Source organism: Pinus tabuliformis, chromosome 1_1, assembly GCF_031772625.1.
Source record: "Pinus tabuliformis cultivar Carrire ecotype Pingquan chromosome 1_1, CPIR1, whole genome shotgun sequence".
NCBI classification, from domain to species: domain Eukaryota; kingdom Viridiplantae; phylum Streptophyta; class Pinopsida; order Pinales; family Pinaceae; genus Pinus; species Pinus tabuliformis.
The window spans coordinates 122836565-122845611 of NC_142297.1; the positions used below are offsets into that span (position 1 = coordinate 122836565).

Here is a 9047-nt window from a genome sequence, read left to right on the forward strand (position 1 = left end):
CATTCACACTATTGTGTGAAAAACCTATATATAGCATTTGCACGCTGCTCCCCTGTTCTCTTTACTCGCACTGTTGTGCGTTCATTTCACTCTACACCATACGATATCAACTAACTACAAAATAAAACTATTTATTTTACAATAAAGCACGAGCTCCTATTTTTTTGGATATTACATTGCGTATATGATATTACAAAGTGACCATACCTTTCTTTAAATTCACCATACCTTCGTGCATAAAAAAAAACATTAAAATTTAAAACTCTTACCAAAACTTCTACGGACACAATTAATACATTAAATTTCTTTTCCGGCGGTCAACCAAAATTTTACGGCACGTTAAATTTAATTTGCTGCAGGTTCGAGAAGTCAGTCAACCGTTGATTTGCCCTCGCGGAATCGGACGGCTGGTATGAATATCGGAAGGCCCTTTGTTACCGAGCTTTACGTTCCAATATGGCGGTGATTTTACAAAAACGTTTAGGACGCATGTCAAGATTTGATTGTATCGGAGTCAATTATACCGAAACTGCTTTGTGACCAAAAACGGTCCAATAAGTTTAGGTGGTTTGGAAGAGCGGTTTTGGCATTGTACAAACCAACGTACAAACGAACGAACACAGTTGAAATTATATTTCAACACGGCCAAGCCTTCCAAAATGACCACTGATTTTGGTTAACATCTCGTCTAGGTAGTTTAAACTGTACTGCTTGCATTCACATGTCAACAAAAACAACCTAAATTAATATAATCGTTTACTTTTTGAAAATTTTAATATAAATAAATTGTTCAAACTTAGCTCATATCTATCAAATTTTCAAAATCTAAAATCTAAACTCGCATTCTTTATGACATCTCACTTGGAGCCTTATCTGAGTGAACGTGCTGTAGCTAACCTCTGATCTATTGCCGAGTGCACCTTGATGAGGATGGCCTACTGTACCTCCATGACGATGGCTACAAAAAATTCTATCCTTGATGCTGTCATCGCCTTCCAGACCATAATGTATTTGAAATGAAGTTAATGCATGTTCATTTGCTCTCAGGGTAATCCGTCGAACTCCTGAATATGTTCCATCCGTCCAGTTATTTCCATGGCCACCGTATTCTCGAGAGCAGTAAAACTTCTGCTGTAAACAATACGATGGATTTTATCGAATAACACCACCAATTCAAAGAATAAGGAATTTGGATAATCTTCTGTATTATAGAATTCAACCTTATGAATAATAAAATAAAAATTAAGAATAAAATGTTTTGAAAGGAAGATGGATTCGGATAGTTTTCCAGCTTAAATTATACAATTTAACATATGTAAAATAGAATAGCACAATCATTTTGATCAAAATACTTAGTCATAAAATAAAAATTAAGAATAAAATGTTTTGAAAGATGGATTCAGATAGTTTTCCAAATTAAATTTTACATGCCCAGCAGGGTTGGAAATTCAAAAGAGTTTACCCATTGAATTTGACTGTTTTCACAGTTCCTTATTCATTTTTACAATTTCAACCAAAGATCTCGATTATTTTACAAAAAATTTAACTGTATTTGACAGAAAATCCCTCATAACAATCAAATTCCATCCTGATACCCAGCCATATAAAAATTACATTAACATGTCTAGTTTCAGTTTGCAAAAGGAGGTCAGTTACAGGATTTTGTTTTGCTACACAAAATCTGATCCGTCAGGATATGTAGAGTGAATGCGGTAATTGGAATTATTTCCAACAAGGGGCAGACAATGAAAAGGTCAATGATTGACGAATGGCCTGAGTATACAATCAAATTAAGTTTGTAGTTAACGTAGGACTACTGTATTGACAAAATGAGGAACGAATCAGGATCTTTAAGGTTTACTCTCATAATTATAAGTCTCCACAAGAAATTCATGTCATGTCAAACAGGCAATAAATTTTCTTGTATATCGATTCAAGTTTCAACTACACGGTATGGCCATTTTAAGAAGTAAATCAGAGTAACACCTAAAATTGTGCCGTTCAGAACTCAGATTACTCTCACCAGACGACAGCCAAGAAAAGCAGGCCATATTTTCACATTGTAACAGAGAAATGCAGCAGAGGAAGATGTAGTCAATGATACTGTGTTTTCATATAATTTAATTAATAGATAAAATGATTTTTTTTTTCTGGCCAACATGGTGGGTTTTTTAATCAATTTAGTTTAATTCAAATTACAATCAGACCCAAAATTTTTAAAATAGATTTGCTACATCTTACTGAAAATCTACCAGAAAAGAAACTCACTGATGTACTCTTGATCTCTTCCAACACACGTTGAACAATCTTCTCCACGAGTTCACCCTCGTCACTGGTTCAACAAAATGAAGAAACGCGGTTAGAAACTTGTCATATTGCTGTGCATAGAAGAAGCTGCGATATTATGAGATGGAGAGTTCTGACCCGTAAAAGGGCCCTGCATCGAGATCGAACCCACTTATTTCTGAAACAGTCGAAAGAGCCTCTTTCCACTTCTTAATAGTGGCGGGGTCGTGTCGCGGCTTCTGAGAGTCAGAGGTTTTCTTGTTTTCAAGGATCCGCAGGGCTTCAGCATAAACCCCTTTGCCATCTGGCCACCGAACCGTAGCAGGCTCGACCTGGTAAAACACAGGAATAATCAGAGACTTCGACTCCACCATGTAGAGGAGCTCATCGAGACACCATTCCGACTGCGTATCGAGGGGAGAAAATAGCGACATGGACGGAGGCTGATGTGATAGCGCCTTTTATTTGAGAAATAAAGGTGCGTCCCGTGGTTGGTCCAAAAAGACTCTCAATCCAATACTTGCAGAACAGAGGCGATGGAAAAGATGACTGGCGAAGGTTTTCTTAACATCACAGCCCCGGTGATTGATGAATACGTGGTACAATTTGTTGGGAGATGCAGCGGTAGAGGAGGAGAAAGCGACTGTATCAGACATAGCCGTGGAGAAAGCGATTGTATCAGCCTTGCAAAGAAAATGTTGTAAGGTATAAAGTGTGGAAATCCATCATCCATTTAGTGTGTGCATTATTCAACAAGGTGGATCTCTCTAAATTCATTGCAAACATTTATATTGTTGCATTTCTAATTTATTTAGAATCTACTACTACCTCCTCTTCTGAGAATATTAAATTTTTTATCACCCCATGATGACAATCCCTCTAATTATTGGCATCACAGTTTTTTCCACTTTAGTGGGTTTACCTTCAACCTAAAGAAACATGAATTTGAGTCACTCAATTAAAAAGAAATTGCTAATTTGCTATTTATCATGTTTTGAGTAAAAACAATTAATAACTCATATTTACAACCCTTTAAATATTTACAACCTTTTAAGTCTTGTATTTATAACTCATATTTATAACCCTTTAAAATGCAACTGACTATCTATATTTTTATTAATAATAAAAAGAATCTTCTTTATAAAACTGACACTCACATGCTACTCCTATATATTTATGTTATATTTAATATTCAGTGTCCATCAATTGAATGACAAGATGAAAGCTCAACTTAATTGCATCTTTAAAACGTGACTTAAAAGTTTAATTGGTAATTATTTATTCAGTAATTTGTACATTGTTAATTGCAATCTCTCTTGAAAACCAATGTTTATATCAAAATTTTAAAATTAACACTCACTTCTCTCGTAGTCTGGTGTTTCTTTATTTGATCGTGGTACTCAAGATTGCCTTTCTCCAAAGTATCCAATGTGAAGATGATATCTTATGTGTTTCCGTGTTTCTTTATTTGATCATGGTACTCAAGATTGCCTTTCTCCAAAGTATCCAATGTGAAGATGATATCTTATGTGTTTCCACTTTCTCAGTAGGTTCATGTGATTATTATTATTTTTGGTGTTAATGTTTATGTTTTTTTTATGCCCATCCATTATTTATTATCTAAACATTGATTGAAAATCCGTAAGTGGCTAGTGTGGAAATTGCAAGCTATGTTGAGAATTTGGTTATCTAGTAAGCTTAGAGTCATTCTTGAGTCATTATCTTTACCATCTCAGGAAGAAGAAGAAGAAAAGCCTATTGAATTGAAAAAGAACCCTAAAAAGTATTAGGATCCATGGGTCATTTTTTTTGCATCATGTAGCAAGATCACATGGTTAATTGATTATGCCACATGAAGAATTAGCCTTTGCCAATATTTAGGCTTATGACTAGGTGATTTTTTCTACTAATATTCTTATACCAATTTACCATGATAATTCTCTTTTAAATTAAAAGGCAAGCACCGTTTTTTAGTGTTTCAACTTCATTTGTAAAGAGTTTAGTGCTGATAATTAGTAGATTATATGAAATTTTGAAAATTGCACTAATATATTATTGTTGTAAGGCTCTACATTCCCAATGGAACTCATATAGTGAGTGGATAAAGAAATAATAAGTTTTTCAAATGGTGAAATAATTTTCATATGCGTGATATTGTGATCTAGATAAATAAAACCAAACTCTTCATTTATCATGTGTCTTAAGTCTTTTATATCTCCAGTGTATTTTTAATACAAATAAGAAGCATTTGTTAATCATGCATCATGTAATATGATCTCCAATCAGTAGAAAAAACTTAAAATCAAAGAAAGAAAGACAGAGGAAAATGATTTTAATGTCCACAAATAACTCAATGTTACAAAAGAGATGCTTGCTAATGAACAGGATAAGGTAGCTTGGGAAAAGTGTAGTAACAGCCTTTATAAAGAATCCTATATAGATTTCCTGTTAACAACATATTAAGATATTTTAGAGAGTAGTTAAGTATGTTTAGAGATGTGCTAAAGAAGATAAGGTCACTAAATAAAAAAAGAAGATAAACATCAATTCTTATTCGAAAATAATACAAAAAAGAATTTGTGGGAACTTACTACTCTTGAGAGAAGCTTCCTAAAATTTCCTAATGGTGCTTCTCCTTAAATAAATAGGTTTAAGGCTACATCTAATTTCATCAACATGGATAACACAAGCTCTCAAGGATATGGATGTAATAGAGCTGCACACCATTTCCCAGTTGATGCATGTAAGTTTGGAACTATGATCATTTATTAATTAGTAATGCACTTGCAAGATAGACTTCAAACCTATGTTTATTTAACAATAAACTTTTATTGGGACAAAATATGATACACGACTAACTTAAAGGAATAAGGTAGTACTCCCCAAACAGGATGCCAGAAGCATGAGAGGGTGGGGGACGGGATGCCACCATCCCACCAATCAACACGCCCAGGGGACGTGGGAGCACGCCCTTCTAGAGGATTGAAAGGTACATGGAACAAGCACAGGAGTTCCAACGCACACATGAAGCTCCTCTCTCATTACACCATCCACTGCTCAATGAGACGTAGCACCATCCAACCTGATTTTGTATTTTTGATGGATTTCAGCTCAATCAAGAGCTTTGTCATTTTGCTCTGCCCGATCAATTCGACATTTATTCAAGGGCAAGCAAAGGCACTTAGCTTTCGCATTTTGCTCCAACTATGCATTGTATATTGGAAAGCCTCTGGACAGTTCTCAAGTCTCAGGATGTTTATCAAGAAAATGCTCGTCCTTGGCTCTTGCAATTTCATTGTCTTTTAGTTGTTGTGGAGAGTGAATTCGGGATTATGTTGTTATGGTTCTGTGTCTTGTGGCTATTTTGGGATAATGTACACATTGGCAGTGGAGTCAGACGTTTAGGCTGAGACCTCTGGCCTGCCTCAGTGGTTTCCTGGTGACTTCCTAGTCCATTGTTAGGCTTTCCTGAATCTCAGTGAGGAAGGGGATGGAATTAGCCATGCTAGTAGGAGCACTCATTCCAAATTTCACTCTCTTCCAATGATGGAATGTGTCCATGCCACATTTTGCAGGTCTAGGGTCTTTTCTTTACCACATTTTTTTTAAATTCTCACTGTGGTCATTTTTGAGTGGTCTGTAGTTTTCAGTCAAGGGGTTAGCAGTAGCACAAGGCTTACCCCTAGATATGGGCCTATTAGCTCCCCTTTTCCCCCCGCCCAAGCCAATGACGATCATCCTTGGATCTTCACAGCTCATCCCAAGACACTCTGGGAGATCCAACCTCGAGTCAAAAACACTTTCCATTCCAGCAGACTCCCCTACTCTGTTTGAGCAGCAAGATATGCTGCATCAACGTGCTCAGTTCGCTGAGGAGCGACTCATTACCAGGAGCGTGGCTTCGCCAAGGCCCAAACGAGAGTAGAAAGCTCAGCAGCCAGGTTTAGGGAACTTACACTGCAGCCAATTCAAGATGAATTGATTCAGCTGAAACGAGAGTTGGCAGATGAGCAGTGCACCCTCACTGATTCCGAAGTTTTGGCTGAGGTTACATAGTGGATGACCAACATTGGTCATACTCGGGGAAGATACAACCAATATATGCACACTGTGGACATCCACTGGCACCTGAAATTTTTCCTTGGTAGGGTTCTCCTTGAAAAAATGCAACCAGAGAGGACATGCTTCTCTTCCTGGATCGTATGCGAAGACAATTAGTGTTTATGGTTCAGAGGCTTGGACAAATTGAAAGGCACATGGGCATCCCTCTAGAACCAGGCTGCTCTCCAGGCAGCTTCTCTCCTTGGATCGTATGCAAAGACAATTGGCAGCAATAAATCGAAGGCTTTGACACATTGAAAGGCACATCGTCATCCCTCCAAAACCAAGTTGCTCTCTAGGCAGCAATAAGTCGCCCATACAAGTAGAAGCCACTGAATCTGATCACTCCTCATGATGGTTTTCTCAATTAGTTTGTTTATCCTCATGCAACATTTTTGTTTGTTTTAGTTCCTTACAGGCCCTAGAGGCCCAGTTACATTTTTTAGACTTCTAGATATAGTCAACAGGGCTAGTTTTTGGACTAAAACTCTTTTGAAAAGACTGAAATTTTGTATCTGGTTGGGCATGTCCAATGGAAGACTGTATCAACACTAAAATGTAACCCTATGTTATCAGGCAATAGAAATATTTACTTCACAAGACAAAAAGGAATAAGGTGGTACAGTTTCACTTCTAGCCCTAGGAATGAGAATATGGTGAAAATTATTGATGGTCATCCTCCTAACTAATAACCATCAAACTCTATCTTGTCATTGGGCTTACTTTGGTGTTAGACATGGAAGCTCCTAAGAGAGACGAATCCAAATTGGTGACCCCAACTATGCATCCTGCTTTCTATGTCCTCCGTTGAGCCACAAGAGCAAGTCAGTGTTTCCATACTCTTAATTTTCAGATTTGATAAGTCCAAAAACTTGCCATGAAATATCTAATTCCACATCATCTAATGAAAAAGAAGAATTCGGTTCTTGCAAAGCACATAAAACCCAATTGGCACAAAGAAATCAAGTGATTAAGGACAAGTAAATCATTGAAATAGAAAAGAACAAGAAAAACATAACAGGGTTAAGGTGACCTTAGCAATGTTTACATGTCAAGAAAGTCAAATAATGACATCACTAGTCAGTTTCATTAGAAGATGTTTACACCATGATTGATAAGGATGATTCCGTATTCATTCAGGTTATGAAAGAGAGATCATTGAATTGGAGAAAGATCACTTGCAAAAACCTTGACGCAAGATACATCATTCAACAGAAGCTTCTTCTCACGGGAGATGAAAACATCAACTACATTCAGGAAACTTTTAGTGGAATGGATACAAGGAAGAAGTGTCTGACGTATCTTAGAGATTTTGCCTTGGAGATAAAACTGAAAGTTTATGGCAAAAGTTAAACTTCAGTTAGTTACTTAAATTTAGTGAGGTCAAGAGTTAATACCCCAAAAGCATAATTACTATTTGAGAATATTTAGGATGTTAGATAGCCACATAAATTTATGGATAATATACAGAAAAAATGCAAAATGAACTTCGAGCTCATGATAACCTGATGCATACTATAGCAATGCTCATGATGGTCCATTGTTTAGAGAATATCAGAGGAAAGAAGCATCAGAGCATATGTCCAGTACTAACGTGGCATTCTTATGGTCCTAGTATATGATTCTTTATATTTGCAACTATCCAAACTGAGGTTATTTTGACCAGACTTATGGCAGGTTTTCAATAAACAAAGGGTACTTGTCAGATTTGCAACATGTTCTTACTATCCAGTTGTCAATCGATTAATGTTCGACTGTGTGTACACCAGACTTTACTAAGCTTTAAACATGACAGTAGAATCCTTTACTTATCCTACTTCAAACTCCCCGACTGTAACGCCATTGTAGCTTGGGGTCATCGCAGGGCACCGATGACCCGAATCTACAATCACGATAAGGATGACCCCTGAAACCTAGGGATAAATAACATTTTTTATTCTCAGTTGTGAATGAAAGCTCAGTTTGGCTTTGTGTCTGGGCCCTCTGATGACCGAAATCTACAATCATGATAAGGATGACCCCTGAAACCTAAGGATAAATAGCATTTGTTAATCTCAGTCATGAACGAAAGCTCCAGTGGCCTTCAGAGAAATGTGAAAATTCAAAATCCTCCATCAAGTAAGGTTCTCCTACAAACGATTAACAGATCTTCATCTACCATTGTTATTACTAAGGCCATGTTGTCAATCCTAGAGCATTCGAATAAATGAACAAGAGAAGTCCTGGTTTATTTCAAGTCTTGGAAGAGAGGGATAGAACCTACCTTCTAAAATGTCTTCAGAAGTGAAGACTCAAACCAAATTGTAGAGAATCATGACACAGCCGCTTATGTACCCTAAAGTTAATTTGAAATCAAATTGTAGCCTGTCATTACGAGGTTCTTTAGCTACCCGAAATATTGTCTGAAACTGCTAATATAAACTATCATCACAGCCATAAGGTCTCTGATTCTGTCAATGCATTTAACAAGAATGTAAATTTCATTTTTTTTAGATATACAGGGGAAAAATCAGAGATCTAAAAAACAAATAAAGCACAGTTCCCAAAGCAGTTTCAACAAGGAATCGATATAAAGAGATAGTTACCAAGGTAGTATCAACGACATCCATTTCAGTAGAAAAAACATAGAGCATTTTGAAAAAGCGATCTATGGAAAGAGT

At 36.7% G+C, this 9047-nt stretch overlaps 1 pseudogene across 1 annotated transcript; it reads right to left on the bottom strand.

The window, feature by feature from the left end:
• Positions 1-629: 629 nt before the first annotated feature.
• LOC149211944 (putative 2' cyclic ADP-D-ribose synthase BdTIR) lies at positions 630-2942 on the bottom strand (annotated as a pseudogene). The gene is made up of 4 exons (XR_016250011.1): positions 2425-2942; positions 2242-2332; positions 898-1128; positions 630-707 (listed from the first exon to the last, which is right to left on the bottom strand). The product of XR_016250011.1 is annotated as a putative 2' cyclic ADP-D-ribose synthase BdTIR (transcript).
• Between the last annotated feature and the right edge of the window lie 6105 nt (positions 2943-9047).